The sequence below is a fragment of the Acinonyx jubatus genome, chromosome A1 (genome assembly GCF_027475565.1).
Source record: "Acinonyx jubatus isolate Ajub_Pintada_27869175 chromosome A1, VMU_Ajub_asm_v1.0, whole genome shotgun sequence".
Lineage (NCBI taxonomy): Eukaryota > Metazoa > Chordata > Mammalia > Carnivora > Felidae > Acinonyx > Acinonyx jubatus.
The window spans coordinates 177,623,027-177,650,785 of NC_069380.1; the positions used below are offsets into that span (position 1 = coordinate 177,623,027).

At 43.5% G+C, this 27,759-nt stretch overlaps 1 protein-coding gene across 1 annotated transcript in view; it reads left to right on the top strand.

Annotated features, from left to right (window-relative positions):
* Nucleotides 1–27,759, top strand: part of SLIT3 (slit guidance ligand 3) — a 590,204-nt gene that overhangs the window by 346,971 nt on the left and 215,474 nt on the right. The window lies entirely within an intron of this gene.

Here is a 27,759-nt window from a genome sequence, read left to right on the forward strand (position 1 = left end):
TTAGATTTAGGTAGTAAATATATTCAGAGTACAATTACAGTAAAAATTAGTGCAGAAGTTAGTGTGCAAGAAAAGAAAGTTTGTGCATAAAGCAGAAATCTAGATTGCTGCAGACCAGTAATTCTATATATCCCCTCTCCCCAAAAGGAAATACACATGAAAACAATATGTTGTACAAATTTTTACTCCCTAAGCACATCTAGCTTATAGATCAAGGTTAAATAACAAGCAAATAAGCAAAACCAATATAGACTGTTGAAGTACATAGTCAGGATTCTCATTTGCAAATAATACAACCCAAGTTCAAAATGATGCAAAAAAAAAAAAAAAAGGAAAGTTATTGGCTCATAAAACTCAAGATTTAAGGGCTTCAGACACGGCTGGACCTAGTGGTTCAATAACATCATTGGGACTTTTTCTGTGGTAGCTCCCAGCATTTCCACACTTACCCCTTCAGCATGGAGTTTGGCAGAAAAAGAAGCGTTTTGTTTTTTTGCTTTGTCCTGCCCCCCCCCCCCCATAGTTCCTGTAAAAGTTCTGGAACTTATTCTGATTGGATCTGGTTTGGTCATGTGACCACCTCTGAGCCAATCACTGCTGCCAGGGGATGTACTATTTGCATTGGCCCGGCCTGAGTCATGTGGTGCCTCTGGAGACCAGCCCTACTCACTCCTCCACCCCTAGCACATGCACACCAACTACTTACACTGAAAATGTTAGAGATACGGTGACTAGAGGGAAAGCTCAGTTCATTGCTTGCTGTGTACCAGGTCCAGTGCTAGATGCCAAAAGAAAACTTTACCAATAGGCCCGAAGCTTAGCAGCTTGCAGGCTCTTTTCCTACAGATAATCTTATCTGACCCTGACAAACAAGATATTTTTATTCTTACCTTTGTACACATGAGGAAAGTTATGTTCAGGGGGGTTCGGTAACCCACTCCAGTAGACCCGGCACTTGACCTTCCAATTTATCCAATTCCAAATTCTGTTGCATTTCTATAATCCCTGTTTCTGGATAGGTGACAGTAGGAACATGAACATTTGAAATTTCTCACTCATTTACCTGAAAGAGGCAAATCAGAGACAGGATTTCAGTTTCTCCACTTAGGAATAAGCCTTGAACCCCAAATCAACAGAACTGCATTCTCCACTGTTTGTCAGCACTTAGGTACAATGTTGAAACAATATCAGCTGTTGTTTATTGAGCACTTACTATGTGCCAGGTACTATGTAAGCACTCAACAAAGAATATCCAATTTAATGGTAAAAAACAGCCCAGTGGACTAGCACTTCTTATTCTTATTAGACAGCTGAGAAAAGCAAGTCTCAGAAGGATGAAATGACCTAACCTAGGTAGTGTGTGGACCAGAGTTTGAATTCTCCTCCCTGTTCTTCCTACCAAGAAATGAATGAGCCCATGTCTTTGCTTTCAGTCACTAACTGGTTAGAATTCGTTAGAAAATTGGGTAGAGATGGGAGATGAGAAAGGCATCAATCCTAAACTTGGGGGGGGGGGGGAGTGGGTAGGAAAAAAATGGAAGAAAATCAGATTGTAGATGAATTCCTGGTGATTCAAAAGGCCTCAAACCAAAATAATGAGAAATAAGCAGACAAACTGCAGGCCAAAACAAGAAGATCATTTTTCAAGGATTTCTAAAAGTTAAAACTGACTAGGTTTTAATTGTTCAAGCCCTGTGGGCCTGTTTGCTTTCCGTAGGAAAGTCTTGTGTTTCGCTTGCTCCTGTAACTCACTCAGGAATGACAATAGTCCCTGGGGGATCCTGAGTGGTTCCATCTGGAGATAAGGGCAAACCAGCCAGAGCTTCACCAAAGCAGTGTATACGCTCCTCTTCACAAGCCCATCCTTTGCCATGTCTGTTTGCTGCAAAACCCGTATTTCCACATCATTTATACTTTTCAGGGTGCCTGTCTCATGACAACACTGGCAGCTTTCAATTTATTAGGCTTATTAGCAAATAAAACTGTCCTGAAAAGCCCAGATTTGATATCTGGAAGATTCATTTCAGGATTGATTTAATGCAACCTGCCTCGTAGTTTATTTCACATCTCCAGATTGGAACTAAATCACCCTCGTCTTGTTGATACCCTTAATATGATGGTGTTTGCAAAATAGACCAGGCTGTAAAAGAATCCGAAGACTCCACTTCTCTTCTTTTTTTTTTTTTTAAACAGAGATGATAAAAATACTTCATAACTTTATATGTCTAAGAGATTCTGAGGTTTTTCTTTTTTTTTCTCCTTCTTTGCTATCAGTGATAGTGTTTGAATATAAAGAGTGGTAAATATATTCAAGGATGTGGTCCTCCTTAACTGTTGATTTACAGCAGTGGGAAATCACCTACTTTCTCTGGAATCACCACTCTGCATGAAGGACCAGTGACACTGGCATTCAATATGAGTGAACCTATAGAAGCACCATCCAGAAACATTCCATCATTTAAGTCTCCTTGTTCTTAACCTGGGCAACAGCATACTTCTTCAAGATGAAGACTTGAACAGAACAAATCTGTTATTACCACACCAGCCAATGGCACTTACCAAGGGCTATTACCCTCTGTTAGCGTTTATCACCCGCATCTCATTTGACACTTATCATTTATTGCCTGACAGTTTTATTTAGCTTTTATCCTCCCCCACTGTATTCCCATCTGCTGAGGATGTAGGCCCCAGAGTTAGTCCAATCCAGTATATGTTCCATCTCTGCTACTTTATACCTGGGTAACCATGGCTATTTTAGCCCTGAATCTCAGTTTGCTCATTTGTAAAAATAGGATAATGGGATTAAATTAAGTAATGTATGAAACATCTCTAAAAGAGTGCCAAGCACATGGAAAGTGCTTAATAAATGGTAGCTGTTATGATGATTAATATAGGAGCAATAATACTAATAGCATTAAAACATGGTCTCAAATGTTACTTTACGTTTCGTATACCAGAGTGCCTTACATAAAAGTAGATAATGTGCTTCTGTAAAACGTCCTGATTATAGAACACTTATGGAAAAAAGATCCATTTCACTAAATTTTATTTATGTAGATGTAGATACAGATATACAGATATATAAAATCTCCTTAAGTGAAAGAGAGTGGAGATGCTGGCAGCTTACTTTACAAGAGAACACTTGAAACTGTCCAGTGTGCTTTGAATGTTGGGGTTTTTTTGTCCACATAAGTCTCCCTCTATCTTGTCTGCTTTTGTAAATTGTTTAGCCAAGCCTTCCTTCATAGAACATACATGAATCATCTCAAGTCTTTCTTAATTAGCACAAATTCCAAATTTCTGAAGTATGAGAATCCACGAGTTTTAGTGTATTCCTAGGATATATTATACTCAGTAGACCACAGTTCTAACTGAAATTCCTGAGCCAGGTACACATTTGTGCTCTTGTCTGTTACCTATTTTAACATAGTAAATCAGAGGCCATGTGACAGTGGTCTCCCATGTGCCCAAGCACAGCAATAACACCTGAAGACCCCCACTCATCAATCCCAGCCTTCACCGGCAACAGCTCTGGACTCTTTTAGGCCCAGGTGCCTCCATCTGGCTTGCTGCTGCTTTGCCTGCCTTGGGTTCTCCTTTATTCTGTATTTCTGGTTCTTTGCGTGCCTGCCCCTCAGTGTTCACTCCTGTGTCATCTACAGGGTTTCATTTACCCAGCGAGGACCTTTTTCATGTCCTTGTCCTGCAGTTGATCTAGAAGTGTGTCTTGTCTTCCAGTTTAGTTTGTTTTCTTTTAAATGTTTATTTATTTATTGAGAGAGAGTACGCGTGCCCACACACAAGTGGGGGAGGAGCAGAGAGAGAGGGAGAGAGAGAGAATCCCAAGGAGGCACACAGGGCTCAATCTCAGGAACTGTGAGATCATGACCTGAGCCTAAATCAAGAGTCAGATGCTTAACCAACTGAGCCACCAAGGTGCCCCTCACATCTTCCATTTTGAACAAGTATCTCTGTTTTATCAATGGGGATAGATTGGCCTCTGCTACAATTATTATGTAGAAAAGTGGGTAAAATAGAATAGAGGGATTTAAAAATTAAATTTATTAAATTATTGAATTTAAAGCCCTGGCATTTAAATTTAAGATATTTAATAAGTGCTCTGAAAGCGTTCTTATAAATTATGTTCAGATATCAAGGTTTATTCTAGAACACACAATATATTCATTAGCAACATCACAATCGTGCCACCATGTATTTGTCACTAGGTACAAGACAATGTGCTAAGCACTTATGAGCATTTCTCACCCATTTCCTGTTAAATGCCCCTTTCTCTCACACTATAAGGTCTTGTACTGGAACAAAACATTCTCTGTAAGAGTTAGGTGGGGGGCTCCTGGATGGCTCAGTCGGTTAAGCATCCGACTTCAGCTCAGGTCACGATCTCACGGTCCATGAGTTCAGCCCGCGTCAGGCTCTGGGCTGATGGCTCAGAGCCTGGAGCCTGCTTCCGATTCTGTGTCTCCCTCTCTCTCTGCCCCTCCCCAGTTCATGCTCTGTCTCTCTCTGTCCCAAAAAAATAAATAAACGTTAAAAAAAAATTTTTTTTTAAAAAGAGTTAGGTGGTAGATTCCATCTGTTATAGCAGTAAAAGCCAATAGGAGTTTTTAGATGCTTTTTTGTCTAGTGTTTAGCCAGCACACACTTCATGTTCTCTCACATGCACAGAATTGCAGCAAATTGTATGAATTAGAAGAAGTTCACCCTTCCTCCAAGCAGTTGACTCCTACATTTCAGAAAATTGTTATGATGTACTGGTTTGTTAGGACAAGGATTTTATAGCCATATTCTGGGGAGGAAAATGTATTAACTCTACAGATGTACAGTGTCTACCTTGTGTATGGACCCCCTAGGATAATGACCATATTGTATACTTGCATTCTGGGAGTCAGAAGTTCCAGCCAAGATATTTCAGGAGTTTTAGTGTGGATCTGATGGCTTGTGCTGGGAAAAATTACTAATGATGATTATCACTACTGTAATTTATTAGTATTATGTACTGGGCACTGTGTTAGACACAAAACTTTATTTTACTTCTTAAAAAATACAAGATAGCCATTGACATCTATGAATCAGAAAAGGGAACTAAGGTGCAGGAAGGGCTACGTGACTCACCCAAGGTCCTACAGCTAGGGAGCAGCCAATCCAGGGTCCTCACCTATGTCTGTGATCTTCCTCCTCAACTCCAGTAGCTTCCAGTGTCCCAGGCTCAGAGAACACCAGAACCTCCCATCAGCTGTTCAGGCTGGTGCCATGCTGGAAACCACCCCCTCCTTTCCCCACCCCCACCTCATCAGTCTAGTTGATTATACTTCCGAAACATGTCATCGACCCACTTCATCTTTTCCCACTGCTTCCACCTGAGGCCAGACTGCCACCACTTTTTGCCTGGACCTCCTAAATGGTATCTCCTCATGCATGTTTCTCCCTGTTCAACTCCTTCTCCATAAAATCAGTGTCTCTTCCAAAATACACATCTGATCCCCTCACTGGCCTGCTTAAAACACTTTCACGATTTTCCCTATTAGGGTAGAAATGAAAATCCTCCCACATGACGTATAGGGACCCTGCCTGGCTTCAGGTGATGACCCAGTGTCATCGCCACACTCTGCCTCAGCTCCTGTCCTCCAGACACACTGGCCTTCTCCATGTCCCTCCATTGTGTTGGATTCCTTCCTACCCCAAGGCCTCATTTGAAGTTTCCTCAGTCCCCTGACTCTACCTGGTTTAGTCCTACTCATTCTTTAAACCACTGCTCCTCCAGGAAGACTTCTCTGACTGCACCCTTAACCCCATATATACCTCTGTGTATGATCAACTCTCTTCCATAACACCAAGCCCAGTTATAATTAAGGAGCCTAAAGAGCCACTTGTGCAGTTGTTTAACCTCTAGGTACCACCTCCAAATGGGAAGCTCCAGGAGAACAGGGATTACCTTTTCATCTTTACCACTGTGGCCCCAGTTCCTAGCACAGGACAAGACCTAGTAGGTGCTCAATAATTATAGGATGATTAACTAAATGACCTACTGATTCCAAAGCCCCCTCCTTTTGCTGACCACCCACCTTGCATCCATTAAGGATCAACATCAGCATATCACCTGGGCTACGAACAGGGCATTACAAGAAGTCAAATGACATGGAAAGGTGTGTGCTTGTTATCCTGGCATGATCTAGGCTGTTCATGGAGTTAATTTCCTCCCTTCTGTGGACATTTACTCTTTCAGGGTAGAGACCTGTGGTTTGGGAGGTCTCTAACCACTTGCTTTGAGTGGAAAAGCTGTGGTCCAGGAGGGGCATGGGAATGAGCTGGCCCCATCTTTGGTCTTGGCCTAATGATTGTTGATTTCTCATCCACAAGTAATGGGATCCAAGTACCTTAGTGCCAAGGGGCAAATTTCTTGAGAATCTCTTTGTTCCGTTTCACTAACTTCGCATCCATGTGGTCCTCCCTAGGCTAAGCATCCCTAATTGCGTGGGGAAAACTAATTATAACTATGAGATTCCAGAGCCTTTATTTGCTAGGCCAGGTTCAGTTCATTGTTTGAAATTTGCTTTCAGTCTGATATGTTTTTTTAGTTGCCAAATATAAACAGATTTGCTTCTTTAATGTTTGCCATCTTGGAAATAATCTTTAAACAAAAATCAGACACAAATATAAAGGATGATTCTCAAAGAAACCACACCACAGGGTCTGTGAGGGCTGTGATGGGATTTCTCTGAATTTCTCCAGGGCCCTGGGAGCTCAGAACAGAATGTGCTGAAGCTCTTTTTCCTTGCTTTTCATCGTAACCCTATACATCTCTATTTAGAAAACACCATGAAAGCTGAAATGCTCTCAAACTTCCCTTTTGGCCGGGAGTTAGAGACATGTGTAGACCCAACAGGCTTTTCCATTTAAAAAGATCGTTTCATCAGTATGGCACTGGAACAAAAGAATGGTCAATCAACAGATAATTCTTAAGGTGCTATGGGAGAATTAGAACAAAGGAATGAACAAACCTGCCACAACAACAGAGTAGAGGCTGCACCCCCGACCTTGAGGAAGGTCCTGTCTGGTTGTGGAGATAAGAGGGAATCTAGTGCTAACCAGAGAAGGAACAATCATCCTTGTAGACTGATGAAGTCAGGAAAGGCTTCCTGGAGGAGGTGTGGCCAGAGAGGCCCTCCATGCACAGGGAGGTGGCTCTGGTTTCAGGAAGAAGACCTGCAACTGAATCCTGACTCTATTACATTTAACAGGTAAACCGGGACCAATTATCTACCCTCTCTGAGGTAATTTTTCATCTGCAAAATGACAGCAAGACTTACCTTGTAAGGTTATTCTTGTTGTTTTGTATTTGCAGATCTGTGAGAAAATGTGCATAAGGCATTAGCCTAGGGCCTGGCCCACAACAAGTGCTCAAAAGTAGTTAGACGTTTATTGTTGTTTTCATTCCCAAAACAGGCTCTCTTGCCTCTCCCTTTGCACAAGCTCTCTGCCCTCCTAAACCACTCTTGCCCTGTCTCAGAGGCTTGCTTCACTCTCCTTTCGGGACTGAACTTGAATGTCATTCCCTGCAGGAAGCCTCCCCGTCATCCTCTGTGGCTCTGGTAGCCTCATGCCTTTGCAGTTATCACAACGTGGTATCAGCCTGACCTCTGCTGAAGGCAGATGCTGTCACACTGACCTCTGTTTCTTCAATAATTACGAGTGGAATGAATATATGAGAGAATGGGCTACTTCTCTCCTGTAATTTTGCTGTATGCAAAAATAAAAAAAAAAAAGAGTGAATCCGGAAGTGGATCATCTAAAGACTGGCTATTTAAGGTAGAATCCCAACAAGCGGGAAGGGAAACCAGGCTTGGGTGCCTCAAAATCAGTAGTCTGTCAGCTCTCTAGCTTCATTCCTTAATCAGGAGCTTCCTGTAGGTTAATTGCCCCTTTGGGAGCCCCTAGCGAGTGATTATTGCTGTGCCATCTGCCAGCAGGGCTTGGCCACTTTGGCAAGCGGATCTCTTTAGAAGAGGACCAAACCAAAGTTCTGGTAGGCTTCTGGGAGGCAAATCAAGCCCATCATGCCCTCGGAGTACTGCAAGTCACATATTTATCGGACTCCAGAGCCACTGCTGCCTGGTACAGTGGAACATAAGCTCCCAGCCAGAAAGGGAGAAGATGGACAAGAGGCACCTTCTCCACACCACACCCCATAAACACGGGCCGGATAATGATGACTTCCTCCTTGTCCCTCACTGCTCCGTGTGTCATTCGACTTGTCCCAGCCAGGTTCATCCTCTTAAAACATCCCTGTTCTCATGTCCCCCTTCTGCCACAAGACCTTCCTTCCCTCCCCATTGCTTCTCCCATGAAATCCAAACTCTCCTGTTGGGCCTTTGATGACCTGGGTCTGGTCCCAGATGATCCCAGTCCTTTTTCTCTCTCTTTACCCACACCCATGCTTTGGAGTCAGAGGCCCTGGCCCAAGTCCGGACTCATTCACTAACTAATGGTGCTCTCTAGGGGAAGGCACCCTGCCCTTTAGAGCCTCAATGTGCTCATCCCTAAAAAAGGAACCACGATCTTTGCTTCCTCTACCAGTTACAAGAATTAGCAGAGACGCTGGTCAGAAACACTTGGCCAACTGCAAAGTCCTTTCTAACGTGCCAGTGATTATTCGATACCCTCCACTTCAGCCCAGCTGTTCTGTTTCACAACCCCTTGGCTATCTCAGAGTCTTTGCTTATGCTGTTTTCCCCCTCCTATCCTGCAGGATTCTCTGTATCCATTGACAGTGAGTGTTGTCATCTTTCTAAGCTGGCAGTCTTCCCACTTTGCCTGGTAGGCTTGGTGGTGGTATTCATGTGGAAGGCTCCCTTATGGTGTCAGCTGCCAAAGGCTAGGATCTTGTAACAACAGCTGCCACAGCTCTTGCTATGGGAGGCTTCCACCTATGGTTATGCATGTTGCACAGAGTTCAACTCTAGTGAGTGCTACCCAAATCATGGTCTGAGCTGCCAAAGTCTTTATATGTGTGGGGCTGGTTCAGAAGCGTATGGCTTTACTACAAGCAGACCTGGGAGGGTCCCCAGGCTCCCCATTTTACAGGTATGGAGACAGGGTACAAACTGGCCCCAGTCACACAGCTGGGATGTGAAGGAGCTGGGATCTGACCCCAGTGCTTTTCCCTCCAGGTTTATTGGTGACTGACTATGATGCCCCCCAGGGTGTCCCTCAGCCACATGTTGATTGATTGAGATGAATACACTAGGGCTTTGTCTGCAAACAGGAGGAGGAATTTTGCCACCCAAAAGGGGGGGGGGCGGTGGCCAGGAACTGCTGTTCTGTCTCCTTATAAAAGGAGGGGCCCAGGAAGAGAGAGGACTTATAGAAAAGAAACTCATATGTGTATGTTTTTTTCTACTCATTCCCTTCCTGCTCTTCTTATCTAGTCTGGAAGAATAGCTTGAAAAGTTATGGTGCCTTCTACGAAAAAGAAAAGTGTCAGGAATGGAGTAGGGAGTTGTGATTTGGAGCTGAATTGGGAGAAATGGTCCCAACAGGTCCTGCCACCTGCCAAGGAGCTCCAGGCATATGGCAGCCAGGCTCCCCTGCAGCAGGCAGCTTCCCCTTCATCATCGTCTGTGGTTCTCAGCGGTAAAATGTAGTCCCAATTCTACCATATTTGAAATCATCACCATATCACTGGGAACACTGTGATGGCTACAGGCCAAGCAAACAGGTGGATCTCCTAAAAAGGCAGGATTGTGCCCCTCCCTACACCCTCCCCGCCCTGCCCAGGTCTGTGCCTCAGAGTAGAACTGTCAAAAACATTTTAAAGTCTGGCCCAGTGCTTGGGTACGTGGTGAAAACATGTCCCAGAAGCTATTGAGCCAGACTTTGAAAAGGGAGCCCTCAGGAGTCATCTCAGGCCAGCATGTCCTGGGCCGTTCTCCTTGTACAGAAGCATGTGCTGACATACACTGGTGCCACGAACCTTCTGGCCATACATCGCTGCTTTGTTTGCTGACCCTCAGCAGAACATAGAGGTAGGGCTACTGAAGCCCCGATCACCCAGTACCACCTGGCCCCACCCAGCCCAGGTCTCACCCTGCATTACATGCTCTCAGACACACTATGCCTTTCCTTCCCAGAGAACTTTTATCAAAACTCTCAACTTATGACTTGAATTTTTGTGGAGGGGCAGATGGGATCAAGGTCTCTCTCTTTCATTTCAGCCTTAAGCTCAGTGATGCCAGGGACTGTTTATTTTGCTTATCCCTGTATCCTCAGGTCCTCACATGTTTGGCACATAAAAGATGCACAGTAATATTTGTGGGGTGGATGAACGAGTCAGTCAATCAGTCATTTGTTTTTCAACTCCATCTGATTTTTTTTTTCCTGGAAGACCATTGCCAGGTAAGGGGCAGTCTAAACTCCATGTGTAGCATATGAGAAGGTGAAATGGAATGCAGTCTTTCTCTTTTAAAAAAAAAATTAAGTTTCTTTATGTCTGAGAGAAGGAGAGAGAGAGTGCGAGCATGAGTGGGGGAGGAGCAGAGAGAGGGAGACACAGAACCCAAAACAGGCTCCAGGCTCTGAGCTGTCAGTACAGAGCCCGATGCGGGGCTTGAACTCGCGAACTGCGAGATCATGACCTGAGCTGAAGTTGGATGCTTAACTGACTGAGCCACTCAGGCACCCCAAGGAATGCAGTCTTTCTTTTTGGGGGGGTGGGGGGTGGACACATTTTTGGTGTCTGCTGCTCTGACTTGCCTAGGGAATTTGATCTGTGCCCATGTTTCCTCCCCACCAGATCATGGACAATACTAGTAAGACTATTTGTGAGGGACTCCCGGACTTTCTGTGACAGGGGCATGGAGGGCAGCAGGCCTGGGCTGGCTATCACCAGTCAGAGCAGGAGGCTGTATTTGCAGGAGGCAGCAGCTCTGAAGCATTTATCCCCAGAAATAGGCTGTTCCATTTTCCCCAGGCACAAAGCACATGGGTTATTTACCAGGAGGCACATCACTCACGGCACTCGGCACCTTGAAACAGGACAAGAGACTCCGTGCCAGGTGGATCAGGCCTCTGGGGGGTCCTGGTGTGAGAATTTCCAGAACTGGAGTTCCACTACCTCCGTGAACTAAGCTGTAGGTGTCAGCTGCGAACTCTTTCCCAGGGTTCTGTTTGCAGACATGAGCTGGGGAGGAGAGTCCCCCGGAGTCCCTTACTAATCCCATTAGTAGGGGTAACAGTGCTGAGGCCTCGTACTTGCTGAGTACTGACTATGTGCCAGATGCCAAGCTCCGCTCTGTCCGTGCTGTCTCCTTACAGCGCTGGCACCTGGAGCCCCATGGGAATGGTTGTCTCCCCTGTGGAGACAAGAAGCTGCGGCTGTAGGAGGTGTGAGTAACTGGCCCAGAGTCACCAGGCTAGAAGTGGCAGGGTGCATATTGGAAACCAGATTCCCTGACCTCAGAGCCCCAAGTGTGTCTGCCTGTTTTATTGTTTGCTTACTTATAGGCCTATATCCCTGGCAGACCTGTATGGGGAAAGCTGAAAAGGGTGTGATCCCCTCTACACCGATGGCCCTGCCTACAGCGGATGGTCCTCCCCACTTCAGAGCCATCTTTTCTTTAGGCAAAGATGCAGCCATGGGCTCTCAAAGCTGAGCGTGGACTCTGAAATACCCAGTCCTCACCCCCATAAGTGCTGTTTCATCTGGAGGCGTACCCAGGAATCTGTGCTCTCACCTCTGCCCAGAGATGTGGGTGGTAGCTTCCCCCCTGCATCACGCTGCCTGAGCCCTTGTTTCTGTCCCCTGAGGGTGACTTGTCCTGCAGGTCCCTGGACTTGCCATGTGTCCTCCTTGCCTGGCTGAGTTACGTTTAGGTACCAGGCCCAAAGGTGACTGTGGTCCTCAGGGAGGGCACCCTGAGGAATAAACCAGACCAGAGCCTAACTGTAAGGAGGCATCCGCCTCTCCTGCCAGCCTCAGCCACTTCCCAGCAGTTGGTATTCTACCCAGGCACCCATGTGAGCCATCGGACAGTCTTCCCAGGCACTTCCCTCCCTCATGGGAGCCAGACCTTGTCTGCCCATGCATGAACAGACTCCTCGGGGAGGCTTCAGATAAATAAGCTGCCAGTCAGGAGACACAGCTGTCCCTCCGGAGTAACTGAGGGAGATTTAATCCCAGGAGGTCTTCCAGTTGGACAGAATTTTCCCACTCTGCTCTTCCCTCACCCGTACCAATCCTGGTTTCAGAGCATGCCTATCTGTGGTCCTGCCTTTCCCACTATCTGCTTGCCCACACAGCTTGGAATGGGCTGGTTAAGCACTCTGTGCCTCAGTTTCCTCATTTGTAAAATGAAGGTTCTGATAACACCTACTCATAGGATTGTTGTGATTATTTAATGACTTAAATCTTATAAAATGTTTAACACAGTATTTCGCATGTAGTAAGCCCTCAAAAAAGGTTAGCTATTATCATCATAACAGCAACAATAGTAATAATGCTTAATATTATTATAGGACATTGGATGGGGCTGGGAATCGCTTGCTGGTACCATCTGGAACAGATAACCTATCCTCTATTAGCCTTGGTTTCCATATCTATGAAATGGACACAATAATAGTACCTAAGATAGGATTGTTGTGAGAATTGACTAAGTTCTTAGAACAATGTCTGGCAATATAAGCACTTGCCAAATATTAGCTATTATATTATCATTGTTATTACTCAGTATTTTTAATGAATAATTTATTTTTTGTCATTGGCCCAGGCCAATAACATATAACCTGATGGAGAGAGTCATGTTAAGGGTCACAGGCATGTATCGCCAGTCCAGGGACTTTTGGGCAGAGGTACTTTGATGACCTTAGCCAGGGTTATTACTCTCTCCATCTATAAAATAGTGCCCATTTCCCAACTTCCTTCCAGAGATATTATGAAGAGAAAACGGGAGAACAGGTGTGAAAGTGTTTTGGTTCTAAAAGTTCTATTTTAAGTAAAGTAGTACCTAAAATATTAATTAGATTCACTCCTGGCTGTTTAAATGTTAAAAAATAAATAAGATATCCTCTAAAGGAGAATGTCATGGCAAAAGCTAGAGATTTTTAAATTATGTTTGGCATTTCCTCCTTGTAAAAGTTGTGAGCACCCATCAAGGAGCAAGAAGTGGCCCAGAGGCCAGGTTTCTAAGCAGAGGGAGGACCAGTGAGCAGATATGATTTACACAGCAGCTGCTGCCGCCATCTTCCCTAGGCATAGTCCAAAAATCCAGTCCTTGCCAGAGATCTGGAGGGACACCAGAGTGGCATAGAAGCCAGGGGCTAATTCTTTACACCTGTGTTTCTCAAAGAGTGATAGTTAACACAATATAAAGATACATGGGAAAACTTTCAAAAATTCATTGTTAGTTTAATGGATAATAGAGAAAAATATAACTCACACATTAAACTCTTGATTTTACTGATATTACTATTTTTCCTCTTTAAATATTTTTTTAAATGTGAGCCAACTTAAAAGGAAGTGTAAGTAAATATGACAAAATCTTGCAAGTGGGGAAAAATGAGAAAAGTTTGGAAAATGCTACATTAAACAAACCTTTATTGACTACCTATTACACGCCAAGCACTCTACTGGGTCCTGGAAGTGTCACACTTAATAATGTATCATCCCTGGCTTGAAGCTTTCCATCCAGTGTGAGAAACAGCCACATCCACGCTAACTATAACACGATGTGATAGGTGATGTGCCAGCAGTTGAAGAAAGTGCCAAGCAAACCAGATACAGGAGGGATCCATTCCACTAGGTAAATGAGAGGGCTTCAGAGAGGAATGACATTTGACTGGGTGCTGAACGTGCCAAGTACTCCAGTTAATGGTTGGTGAACAGTACTGTAGTTAACGGTGTCCCTATTGTCACAAAGCTTACATTCTTGCAGGCAAGATAGACTTAAGTCCTAACAGTCAAGGAAATTCATGATGCAAATGCAAGTTTCAATAAGTGCCATAAAGGAAATGAGCTACAGAATAAGGAGGGGCCCTTCTATGGGGCATTGGTCAGAGAAGGTTTCTCTCAAAGGTAAAGCTGAAACATAAATGATAAGAAGCCACTAGCCATTGGAAAAAGTAAAAGGTCTTAAGAGTTTTAAATTGTGGTATAACATACATAACATCACATCTTAACCATTTTTAAGTATGCAGTTCAGTATTATTGAGGACATTTACATTGTTCTGCCAGCAATCTCCAGAACTCTTTTCATCTTACAAAACTGAATCTCTATACCCATTAGATAACAACTCCCTATGTCCCCACCACCCTCAGACCCTGGCAACCACCACTCTGATTTCTGCCTCTGTGAACTTGACTACTCTAGGTACTTCATATAAGTGGGATTATACAGTGTTGGAGGCTTTTTTGTGACTGGCTTATTTCACTTAGCATAATATCGTCTCAAGGTTCATCAGTGTTGTAGCATGTGTCCAAAGTTTTTCCTTTTAAGCAAAGGGCCTTTTAAGGGCCCAATAACAGTCTATGTACATACCAGGATTTTGTTTATCCATTCATCCTGCAATGGACCCTTGTGTTCTTTCCATCCTCTGACCTGTAAAACATGTTCCTGTGAACATGAGTGTACAACATTTCTTCATGACCCTGATTTCAGTTCTTTGGGGTATATACCCAGAAGTAGAATTGCTGGATCATATGTTAATTCCATTTTTAACTTTTTGGGGAATTGCCATACCATTTTCCACAGCAGCTACACCAGTTTACATTCCCACCAACAGTGCACAGGGGTTCCACTTTCTCCATAATCCCCTCTAAAACTTATTAGGAATTCTTTTTAAAATTGTAGTCATCCTAAAACAGAGATAGTGTGGTATCTCATCGTGGTTTTGCTTTTCATTTCCCTAATGATTAGCGATGCTGAGCATCTTTCCATATGCTATTAGTATATTTCTTTAGAGAAAAATCTGTTCAAGTCCTTTGTCTGTTTTTTAATTGGGTATTTTTGTTGTTGAGTGGACTTTATGACATAGCAATAAAAAGCTGAAAGGCTCTTGAGCAAGGCATTAACATAGATCAGATTGTAGAAATATACGTCTGGCAGTAGGAAAGACGAATTGAAGGGTAGAAGCACAAAGTGGGGCTCCCAGGGTTGGTGCTGTGATGGCCCAGTGAAGAACTGTTCAGAAGTAGCACCGAGGCAATTGTTATGACTAAGTGAATAACCGTTTGTGTCTGCTTATGCCTGAAAACCTCATCTCCCAAATCGGAGATCTATGTTCTCTCAGAGAGATGAGCTTCTCAGGACCTCATAGGCTGAGTTGGGTGGGTGGATGGACTCAGTCTTCTTGTGTTTTGGGGAGCTATGGGTTTCCGTTTTATGATGATCCTGCTTTCTGAGTCACTGCTCCCAAACAAAAGCACTGTTGTCATTGAGCAACCCTGGTGGATGGAATGTAGTCTGTGCAAATCACTTCCTGAATAGTGAGTTGCTGGAAAAGCCAATGGAGATCCCACCTGGGTTTACAGCCAACCCTGTCAGCTGACTTGTAATCTGTTTTCCAGCAGCTAGCTGAGCTCTGAAATGTGTCATTTGGGGCAGTAAGAGGACCTAGACTTCACTTGGTTACTGTTTTTAAATATAACAAATGACATTGTCTTTGTATTAGAACAAGCAAAGAAGCTTAGAATTGACAAACCTGGACTTGACTTTGAAACCAAGCACATCACCTTCAGAACCTTGGTTTCTGCTTCTATAAAATCAGGGAAATAGCAAACCCCCCTCCTTTATGCATTCTACATATTGCCTCATTCCACGTTCATTCCAACTTCTTCCTTGTGTACTTTTCTATAATGTAGAGACGGCAAAGCTAAAGATGGAAGCTCCCAGACCCTACTGCAGCTCTGGGGTGATTAATATCTGCCACCTGATATGCTTGTGCAAGACTAGAATCCAGAACTAAGTTTACTGGGAAGAGAGGAGTCCTGCCAGGGATCCCTCTTGCTGGTGTGGATACAGAGCCAACTGTTCTGGATATAGCTTTTAAAATCCCCCTCTGGCAGCTAGATGGTCTGACTCTGGAACCGGCTCTTGGGGCAGTTGCCTCCTGCTTCCCCAGCTTGTGCACTGTAATAGCTCTCTTGGCTGGCCAGTTCTGCAGTATTGCTCCCTGGAGCCATCCGACAAGTTAGTAAGCATTTAATCCCATTTGCTACAATATCGATAGATGCTTATAAAATTGTTGGTCGTCTTGTTCAAACTCTCTAGAGTAGCTCCTATTAACCTGTAACGAATCCCAGGCTCATTTACATGGTTTAGGAGCACAGCACAAAATAACAAGCAAGCATTCCTCACACTGTTCTTGACTCCTAGAAGATGTTCAATCAATACTGATTGTTTCTGGCTCTGAAATTGGGGGTGATCTCCTCGGTGGAAGATACCACTGCTTTCCTCTATGATGGAACCTCAGGGATATGAGGAAGGGCTTTCTCTACCTTTTCCCTCCACTCTGCCAAATCCTCCCACCTGTTCACTGATCTTTAGAAGGTTTTTTTAAAAAGGAAAAGACTTTCTCATTTAGACTAAAGACTCAAAACTCAAATGTTCCTGTATTCATTACACTGGCTTGAGTTGAAGAGGTGCAGTGGTTGATTTGGGCTCCTATGCTAAAAGGGGGATTTGAGGATGAAGGAGGGAGAGTGTGGAGGGTACTAGCTACAGGCGAGAAGCAGGACACAGGAAGGGAAGCCAGACAAAGATGGGAGCTAGGGATGCCCTTCATCCTAAAGGCCTAGAGTTAGGATACTCATGCCAATACATGGCCACTTAATCCCTTTCTGTGGCCCCTGTGAACAGCTGGAAGTTGGCCAGAATGGCTGAAGTGCCAAGAACAAGGGGATCAGTGACACGAAGGGAGACTGGAGAATTAGGCAGAGGTCCAATCAGGCAGGGTCTTGTGGACCAGTTTAAGGACTCTTATCCATGGTTGACCAGTGTTTTCTGTAAAGGGCCAATCTCTATCATAACTATTCAACTGTGCTATTGTGGCACAGAAGCAGCCATAGACAATACATAAACAGGAGGCTGAGTTCCAGAAAACCTTGTTTCAGGTAGCAGGCTGGATTTGGCCCATGGGCCATAGTTTGCTGACACCTGGCCTAGTCTAAGGACACTGAGAAGCCTTTAAAAGCTATAAGGAAGTTACCTAATGATGTTTATGTTTGTGAAAGAGCTCTCTGGCTCCAGGGAGGAGAGCTGATTGCAGGGAACAGAGGCTTTGGAGTAGCCCCAGAAGAGATGGTGATGGCTCAGGTGAGAATATGGCCAGTGGATAGACAAGTCGATTGCACAGACACTTGGAAGTGTAAATGATAGAGCCTGGTGATTGGATGGGTACAAGAATCAAGGAGAGGGAAGCATCAAGACTGATGCCCAGGCCTCTGGCCAGTAGAATGTTCTGAGTATCAGTTTGTTTTACCCTTCCTTGTTTCTTCCATCTAATGATCTGTTAAACCCTTTCCCCAAAACACTCTCAATCCCCTCCTTCTGTTTCTGCTTATGGGCTCTCTATTATTGTCCCAGTCATCAAGACTCCAGGCTGGAATCATCCTTGACTCCTTCTCTCTTATGAGTCCTGCTCTTTCCTAATTAAGTACATGAGCTGTCAACTCAGCTCCACCATCTGCAATTGCAACCACCCCCTCTCTGTGACCTTGGTCTCTCACTCTTCCCCTTCCAAACCTCTTGGTCTTGGTCCTGGTCCGAGCACATTCCCATGGTGCACATTCCCACCTCTGCAGATTATAATTCATATTGGTTCACACACGCCACTTATTGTGCCTACCTAGGATTGATCTTCTTTGCAAAGACCAAGACCTCCCTTTGAAACCTTGCTCCTTGACACAGTAACACTACAGAATGGGGCCAGTTGCTTAACTTCCAAAATCCTTAGTTTGCTCATCTGTAAAATGGAGTTAACTTTATTAATATGAGTATTAGCATATTGCTATGAATACTAACAAAGAAAACTCACAGAATCCATTTAGAAGATGACAGATGTTCAGTAAATATTACTTTCCTTCTCCCACACTCCCAAAGGGGGTTAAATAATTTGGGGGGCGGTTAAATAATTAAGCAAAGGGCACCTGGGTGGCTCAGTCAGTTGAGTGTCCAACTTCAGCTCAAGCCATAATCTCGTGGTTTATGAGTTAGAGCCCCGAATCAGACTCACTGCTGTCAGCACAGAGCCTGCTTTGGATCCTCTAGCCCCTTGTCTCTCTGTCCTCCTCCCCTGCTCACACTCTGTCTCAACATAAATAAAACATTTTAAAAAATAAATGAACAAGCTTTTATGGATAAAGTACTTAGAATAGTGTCTGACACATAGTATGTGCTCAGTAAAGATTGACCAACTTTTTTCCTATTTAATGTAAACATCAGGCAGAGTTATAAACTGTTGTCCCTCTGCTTGTCATTCCATCATTATGATAATCAGTTTGGGGAACTTGCGATCAAGAGTGGGGGTGGGGAAGCAGCTTGGAGCAGGGACGGAAGACGATGCAGCTGGAGACGAGAGTAGGGCACTAATGGTGTGCAGTTCCCAAAATCAACTTCACCTAATTTTTAATTTTGCTAATGGCTAGTCTTTATTTGAGATGTCATGCTGAAATAACTCTTTTAATAAAGGAAAACTAATGCACTCATTTCCCCCCCCTCCTTCCTCTACATCAGCAAGGACTTGGTGCAATGATGTATATCACCCTTTTATTTTAATTAAGCATATAGCTGTGAGAGGCTTGTAAAAATGTTGCCAACAGAGAAATGCTTTAACGGACGTGAACTTGAGGTTGGCTTGTCCCATATATCTTTACTACATAAAATTGCCCTCTTCATCTTGCACGTGAGGTGAATAGATGAGCCCCAGTGAGCACCTCTGGGGTGGAGGAAATAGGGTGTTTGGGAACATGAAGAGTGTGCTGTTGCTAGCATTTTCAGGAAGACTGAGAAGAGAAGAAGAAAAAGGAAAGCTGTTTTCTGTGCATGATCACGTGCAGGGAAATATCCCCTTTGAGGTTTTCTATCATTTGCCCTCCACGTGTCACGTGACAGATGGTATCTAAATGCACAGATTTTGAGGGGGCAGAAATCGAGTTTTAAATCTGAGACCTGGGATCAAATTCCAGCAGTCCAGTTCCAGAGCCTCTGCATTCAGTCATTGTGCTAAGCTACTCCCCCACTGACGGGGCATAGCCAGGTGTCCTGGTGAGAAGATTGCAGGTATTCCGTGAACTGTAGATGAGTGAGTGATGCAATGTGCAATGCTTTGTAACTAGTAGATCAGTGAGTGCAGCACGGAAGGCTGAGTGTGGGGTGTCTGTGATTCCTATTTAAAAATATATATAGGGAGAGAAACTGTTTAAGCCAGGAAAAGAGAGAGAGACCGAGAAACTGACTTACAGAAAAGAGGTTTTAAGGGAAGAGACCACACACACACACCCCTCGTAGAGAAGTAAGCTTGTCCTGGAGGAGGGAGAAAGAAGGCAGCGGTTTGGGAAGCAACGTGGAAACCCCCTGAATGCCCACACTCTCCACTCAGGAGGGCTGGAAAGCGCATTAAAACTGAATAAGGAAGTTGGTGAGATGTAGCCCCACAGGGGGCATCTGTATTCCCTCTGTGCAGCCACAATTGTCTCAGTGGTGAATAATTCATTCTGAGATTATCCTCCCAGGCTCTAGTTAAGTTGTGCTTGCTCTCTGCAAAATCAGCTGGGTGTACGAAGCTGTTGTGCAGCATCGTGGAGAGGGGAAGTTCATAGAAGCGGGGTCTCCACAGCTGTGGGGGCTCCAGGTTGCTGAAACCTTTCACTCCCAAAAAGAAGCCAAATGCATCCAGTCAGCATGTTTATCTTCCCCGACGATATGTTTATCTTCCTTACTTTGTAGCCTTTTATTTTCCTCTTCTAGAATTCTGTCCAAATGGAACTAGACATCCCAAAGCTGTTTATCTTCTAGAATCAAGGTCATTGTTACAGAGAGTTTGCTGTTCCAGAAACTGCGTTCTATAGATTCATGCTGGAAAGAAATGACAGTCACTCCCATGTAGTAACAGCCAAAACCCCCATTTGATTTTATCCGTTCTAAATCATTTAGTGTGTACTACTGATTATGAACATTGACTTTTCTCAAAGTGAAGTCCTTTAATAGAAGAAAGCATATTAAGTAATATCATATTGAGAGTAGATCACCGAAACAGGTCATGGGAAAAAGTTCTTGGCTTTTATGTTCCCACTTTTTATCAATGAGGAAGTGACTTTAAACAATAATATATAGAATCCAAAATATAATTTATTGTTGAAAAATTAAGGCACTTGGTGGTATTTAACCCGGAAAAGAAAAGCCTAGCATGTTGTTCAACTTATCTTTATTAAATAAGGCACTTTCAGAAAACAAAGAACAATATTATTTTTATAAAAATCAGGTATTACCTAATCTTACGATATAAAAGTTCCTCTCTACAGAGATAGCCATTATTAAAAGCTTGAGTATCTTTCCAGAAAGTTTCTATGCCTGTTCAAATGGAATCAGATTATATATTGTTTGCAAGTTTGCTATTTCACTTAACAACATATCACGGCAACATTTCCATGTCTGAACAGAATTCTCTTTGAAAAAACTGCTTGGTCTTCTCCTGTCAAGATGCACTAGAATTTAGTTTAACATTAACCAGGCAATCACTGATAGAGATTTAAGTTGTTTCTAGCATCGCTGAGACAGTATTGTAGTAAACATCCTTATGCATCTATCTTTGTACATTACTCTGAGTATATTTATAGGATAAATCTCTAGAAGTGGAATGGCTGGGGCAGAACATTTTTAAGAAAAAAATGAAATGGGCACAAATTAAAGCCAGGGTTCTTTGAGCTAGACAAAAGTAGAGTTTTGCCGTCCCTATATAACCCTGGATGCATCACTGAGGCTGTGACGTCTTCTTTTCCAAAGAGCTTTAGGAAGAACCACCCCCTGTCCAGGCCCAATGCAGCATTGCCGCATCAATGCTTGGGGAAGCTGTAGCCACGCCACACGTCTGTCCATGGATCCACACCGCTGAGAGCTCAGTTCTTCCACCTGACTATAATTAATGGCAAGTGCAAGGAAGTTGTTGGAAACGCAAATCGGGTTCACAAACCTCTTATAAAATATCTTCTAAAAGCCCTCACCTCACTGCAGCCGTTGACAACATGGCTGGGGTCTCAGTGACAACTGATATACGAACTTCCTTTACCAAAGTATTACTAGCCCCAGGGACCCTTTAAATCTCATTTTCTTTTGCTTTTACCCAAGTCGGAACACTAGGCAGAAATGCATATATATGTAAGATGAATACAGTGCACAGTTGAGATTTCTCCTGCTATGAGTCTCTCCACACCTTGAATTTTGGACTCTCAAGCCGTTTTTAAGTGCGGCTTCATTTTTCTTCCCTGTCATTACCTGATTTCATCTGAAAATCTCAGCATGTGGTTCTCTTTTCCTTTAATTCAGTAGATTTGGCATTGCTGTTTATTATATCAACGTGACATCTATCTAATATAACATCTTTGAAGCACCAGGATGTTTAAAAAAGCGGGGGGGGGGGGGGGAGAGCTTAACTCTTCAAGGCTAACTGGAGACTTTAAATTTATAGAGGTGACTTTAGCCCTTTGTAGATCTTCCTCTAGATAGAAATATATTTGTAATCAAAATGATAATCCATATTCCCTCATTCCTCAGCTGAGATGAATGGAAAGAGACTTGGGGGAAGGCTGAGCTATTTATTCACAGATTGTTTAAAGTCAGAGTTAGTCTGTCTTGGGAGAAAAGATTGTATTAGCTTGATAAAGCTAACCCTTTCAGCCTGGGGGAGAAAAATTACACAATAACATCACAAAGGTTTCCTTGGCTTCTCTCAAGAGGAATTAGATTTTCACACACCAAAACCTTCCATAGTGGAGGGTATGCTTCTAGAGATGATATGGACATAAAGGCAATACCAGATTTTTCTTCTTTTGATGGGAAGCAGGAGACATTACAACAGACCCCAGGATTTAGAGAGAAGGCTGGCAGGGAGCCACAGGGGCATGGTGGAAGGGCTATGGCCGTCTTTCTTCAATACAGACAGTATCTTGGAAAAACCTGTCATTAGTGTCTGTGGCCAGAGGTGCCTTGTTTGGAGTTCTGGTTGGGATTCTTCAGCATGGAATATCAATAAGAAACAAATAGGGGGCTTTGACTATGATTTATGTCAGGAACCAGTCCTTTCGTTTCCCGCCGTGCCACACACAGATTGGGATGTAGGCAAGGAAGCAAGCTGATGTATACAGCCAAGGCAGGAGGCACAAGACAGAGCTGAGCAGGAGGGGTTGGAGCTGTTAAAATCTGGCTTGTAAATCTCAAGGTGTGAGAACACTACGACTTAGCTAGAAATTGCTGTTGACTCTGACCCTGGAACCTAAGCTCCCTCTACATTTGACCTTAGATAGGGTGTTGATTTCAGATTGTTTTTTAGTCTTTCAGGCCCTCAACCTGATGATGATTAAGCAATAATGCTGGGGGCCGTCTGTTCCTAGTTACTCATCATCCCACTGGAGGGATAGAAAAACTCCTATTTAGTACTCCCTTCATTTATTTCTGTCTCCTTTGTACGTCTGAAGCTGAACATATTAGTCATGTTGTATGACAAGGATCACAGGGGTATTCCCAGCTGTTTGGAAGGAGACAGGGAGAAATGACAGGCAGAGAGGCCACTATCAATAATACAAAGCACCACAGGTGAGGTGTGTGGCATTTTGGTGTTGTCAGCAAACTAGCCAGATCCCAGTCAATCTCTTGTAGGAGGTGTGCCCAGTGGACTTGAGAAAAAAGTTGCCTGGAGAAAGAGTTGGGTAGAGGGGCAGGTGAAAAACTCCATGTAAGACTGAGAAATACATTATTTCTAAAATTGACAGTCCTTTTTGATGAGTTAAGTGGAAGCGAGTTATGATCTAAATCAATAGAATTGATAATTTTTTCATCTTGAAAGGTTAACCGTATTTTTGACACTCCCCTATCTCCCAAGCAACTTGGCTTTTAAGAAAAAAGAAAAAAATCCTCTGGGCAAGGAGCCTCAGATACACTTAATTTAGGGCTGATGTTTATGACTGGTCATTGACCTTGAAATTCCATTAGTGCTAATGAAGGACAGTGCTGGATGCGTCCTGCCCGGAGACGGGAGTCCGGTAAGTAACAGGCTTGGCGCCTGGAGCCCATCCCCCCCCCCGCCAACTCCATGGTCAGCTAGATCTGACTTCCCCAGGTCCTTCTGCCTCAGCCAAGGCTCTGTCCTGCAGGCCTTCCAGACAGCCTCCCCCTGGCTGCGGGTCCTCCTGGACCTTCCTCCCAGAAGAGAGGAGAAAAGTCCTATTAGAGTGAGTTTATTGTTTGCTGTATCTGCTTCTCCTTTCCCAGAGCCCTGGAATTCAAATGCAGATATGCAGCTGGCATCCTAAAATTTTCCATCTGAAAGAGACAAAGATAACCGTTGTGAATATTTTGCTACTGGTGGGGTTGCTACTGTTGTTTTGCCAAAGTATTTTAAAGTAAATTATGGACATTGTGACACTTTTTATTCCCAAATATTTTAGTATGCCTCATTAAAAAGTAAAAATATGCTCTTCCACAACTATAACACCATTATCATGCTTTTAAAAAATGAATAATTCCTTAGTATCATCCAATATCCAGGCGATATTACAAGTCCCCCATTATTCTAAAAATATTTTTTTAGCAACGGGTTTGTTCAGATTACAAACCAAACGGTATGCCTGTTGCATTTAGCTGTTATTCCTTTTTAGGTCTAGAACTATGCTGTTCCCTACAATAGCCTCTGACCACAAGTAGCCTCTGGCTTACAAACACTTAAAATGTGGCTAGTCCAAATTAAGACATGCTAGAAGTGTACAAAACATACCAGATTTCGAGGACAGTACCAAAAGCAAATGTCAAATGGCTCATTAACAATTTTATATTGATTCTGTGTTGAGATTATAATATTTTGGATGTCGTGGATATAATAAAATAAATATATTTCAGGTGTTTCTTTTTACTTTTCTAACGTGGCTACTAGAAAATCTAAGATTCTGTAGGGGCTGGCATTTGTGGCCCATATTATGTTTCTATTGGATAGCACTGGTCTAAAAGATCACCCTCTGCTTTTAATCTGGAAGAGTTTCTTCCTCTGTTTTTCTCTTGCCCTTGGCTTATTGAAGAAACCAGGTCCTGAGGTATGCCCCATCTTTGGGATACTTTTTTGATGGCTCCTGTATGCTACAGTTTAACTTCTTCCTCTAGCCCTAGATTTCTAACAGCTGGTTAATTAGGCTTGCTTAGATTCAGGTTTCAATTTTTCCCCAAGAAGCCTCCACGAGTGACACTGAACTTCAGAGTACCACCTCAGGATGCCCCTAATCTTTGTCTCCTTGCTAAGATTAATCAAGGAGTTATGTGGTTACTATCTGATCCCTTTCTTGAAAAGATGCTTTTCCACCCTCATTACCAGCAATAAGCTGTGACCAAGTATTGGGCACCCTGAATCTGCCTTTAACTTAATGATTTAACATTCATTGGTGACTGTTGCCTGAATTAATTATTTAATTGGAGGTTAGGTTCCAAAATGACTTTTTCTACCATCTGTTTAGGTCTGTTAGTTATAATTTACATGTAAAGAAAAACTCAAAACCTAGACCATTTGGTTACTGTGAAACACAGTTCCTACAGGAGAGACCAGATAAGGTGCTTGATGCCTTCTCTTTACCAGTTTTCAGAATAAAGAGTTGTAGAGTGGTGACAAGTGAATTTTTTTTATTTCTCTTCTTGAGTAGTACTGTGTATGTAGGGATTTTTGTATATTAAATATCAAGTAGGATTTTACACTTTTAAATTTGTTCCCAGCACCTAAAAATCCAGAAAAAGAAATCTAGAAATTTTGCTTTAAAATCTGTAGTTCTGGGGCTCCTGGGTGGCTCAGTTGGTTAGGTGACTGATTTCGGCTCAGGTCATGATCTCACAGTCTGTGGGTTCGAGCCCCACGTTGGGCTCTCTGCTGACAGTTCAGAGCCTGGAGCCTGCTTCATATTCTGTATCTCCCTCTCTCTCTCTGCCCCTCCCCAACTCACGTTCTGTCTCTGTCAAAAATGAATAAACGTTAAAAAAAAATTTTTTTTTAAGTCTGTAGTTCTGAATTCCCATGGGAAACTGGGAGCTCAAGCAACAGAGGGCTCACATGTTCACCACGCCCCAACCCCCACCCTCCACCCTGGCCCCCCAGAGCCATCTGGAGGGGAAACTCAGTCCTCACACAGGCCATCTGCACCCTGCCCCCAAGTTAGGTTCTCTGCCTCATCCCTGTAATTCGTTGTGTGACCCTGAGTCCACTTGATGTCATGAATAAAGAAATAAAAGTACAGAGAGAAAAGCCTGGCTGAGGGTTAAACAGCACAGTGAGGGGCGGAGGAACTAGAAGCCAGGTTTCCTCCCTCCCAGGAGGGACCACTGGGTTCATACTCTGTAACCAGGAGGCTGTTCCCAGAAAGCCTAAGTAACAGTACAGCAGCTAGAGGAAGGCGCCCATTCGGTGTGTGCTCTGTGTTGTCTGCATGCAGATGACAGCTTAATACTGCTGCTACTGTGGTTCTCTCTGACTGTGATTAAATTTTCCCAAATCCTGGGCAGACTCTGATGCTGCCCACAGCATTAGCCCTCCTTGGGGACCATGACCTGTGGAGTCTATGTGAACTACTCAAAATAAATAGGATTAGTACAACCTCTTTGGAGACCCCTTGGGCAATATTTATCAAAATTTTAAGTGCATATACCTTTTAAGACCCAGCAATTGCACTGCTAGGAATTTTTCTAACAGATATATTCACAAAATATTCCAAGATGTGTGCGCCTTGAAGTTCACTGTCCTCGCAGAGAACTGGAAGCTGCCTTCACTAGGGGACCAGTTAATAGTTTATGGCACATCCATATATAAAGGAATAGCATGTGGTCATTTAAAAGAGTTAGCTAGACCTGCATGTGCAGATATGGGTGAGGTACAGTGAAGTTGAAAAGGTACCATTAAGTTAAAAAAAGAAAATATAGAATAGTGTGTATATTATTTTCTTATTTGTGCTTATTTTAAATAATATGTATAAATGCCAGTATATGTAGAAAGACATTTTCAAGAAAGATACACAAGAAAATATTAAAATCTTCATAGGTAGAGACTAGAGGTCAGAGTGAAGGCAAAAAATAATTGGTTTTACTCTCCATTTTGTATCCTTATGGATTTTTTATGGACATGTATTAATTTTTTAAATATTAAATTTATAGGGGCGCCTGGGTGGCTCAGGCAGTTATGCATCCGACTTTGGCTCTGGTCATGATCTCACAGTTCGTGGGTTTTAGCCCCGTGTGGGGCTCTGTGCTGACAGCTTAGAGCCTGGAACCTGCTTCAGATTCTGTGTCTCCCTCTCTCTCTGCCCCTCCCCTGCTTGCACATGCACGCTCTCTCTTTTAAAAATAAAAACATTTTTAAAAATGTTAAGTTTATAAACAAGTTTGAGTATTCAACTCAAGCAGCTGGGTTAGGGGAAAACCAGTGGGTGCCGTTCTTTAAATCTGGTCTTCTGGTCAGAAGGGTAGTCGTGTTTCTCAAACCAGCAGCAACCATAGATATACACCGAGCAAGATGCAACAGGGGAGGTATTGGCAAGTGGTAAGGAGCTTGCTGTCAAATTAGGGAGAAAAGACTGATGGACCTAAAGTGATTCAAACAAGGGCATCCAGTCTGGAATGAAACACTCACCTTGGCTTCTAGGCTGTTGGTGCTTCAGAATACAGAAGAGAATCTGTTATCAGGAGATAGGGCAGGTCTGGGTGGAATCCCAAAGCCAAATGTTCAGTAATAGGTGCATCCAGGCTGGATAGGCACAGAGAAGTGGGAGGAAAGTCTGGGGACAGGGTGGGTAGGACAAGAGCAGTGGAGCTGAGGATGATGGAGTGTGAGGGGGGGGCATTCAGAAGGTTCAAGGGCTTTGGTTTGGTGGGACACGAGTTTACAGCCCAACTTGGTCACTTGTTGAGGAGCTATAAGCAAATATTGTAAAGTATATAAACAGTTGTAAAGTATATACAGTTCCTTCAGTTGTAAAGTGTGGAAACTCTATCCTAGAGTCATTAGAGGAATGGAAGGGTCTGATGTACATTCAGTGGTCAGTCCATGTGGGACACACACCCCAACTTCTGGTGGGGCACGTGGACATGGAGGAAAAGAGGGGGGCTCAAAAAAGGGGAAGTGAGAGGAAGCATGTGGTAAAGATGGCTCAAAGCCTGAGGGTCTGGCTCCAATTCCTCACTCTACTGCCTTCCTGGCTGTACTGTGGGAGGCTTCCCTGACCTCTCAGATCTCTGGTTTTCTTGTCTGTTAAATGGGGAGAAAGTGAAAAAACTGGGACATCTTAAGTACTTGATAAAGGGGAGTGGTGGTTGTGCAAATGAAGATCAGTTGGAAAAGTTGAGGGTAGTCTGGCACAGACAGCCTTGGTTTTTACACAGGCTAGGTTTGGGGGCAGTTTCAAAACACTGTTACAGAAAATCCTCTCTAAGACCACATAGGGGCACCAGGATGGCTCAGTCAGTTAAGCAAGCATTCAACTTTGGCTCAGGTCAGCGTCCAATATGGACTGAAGTC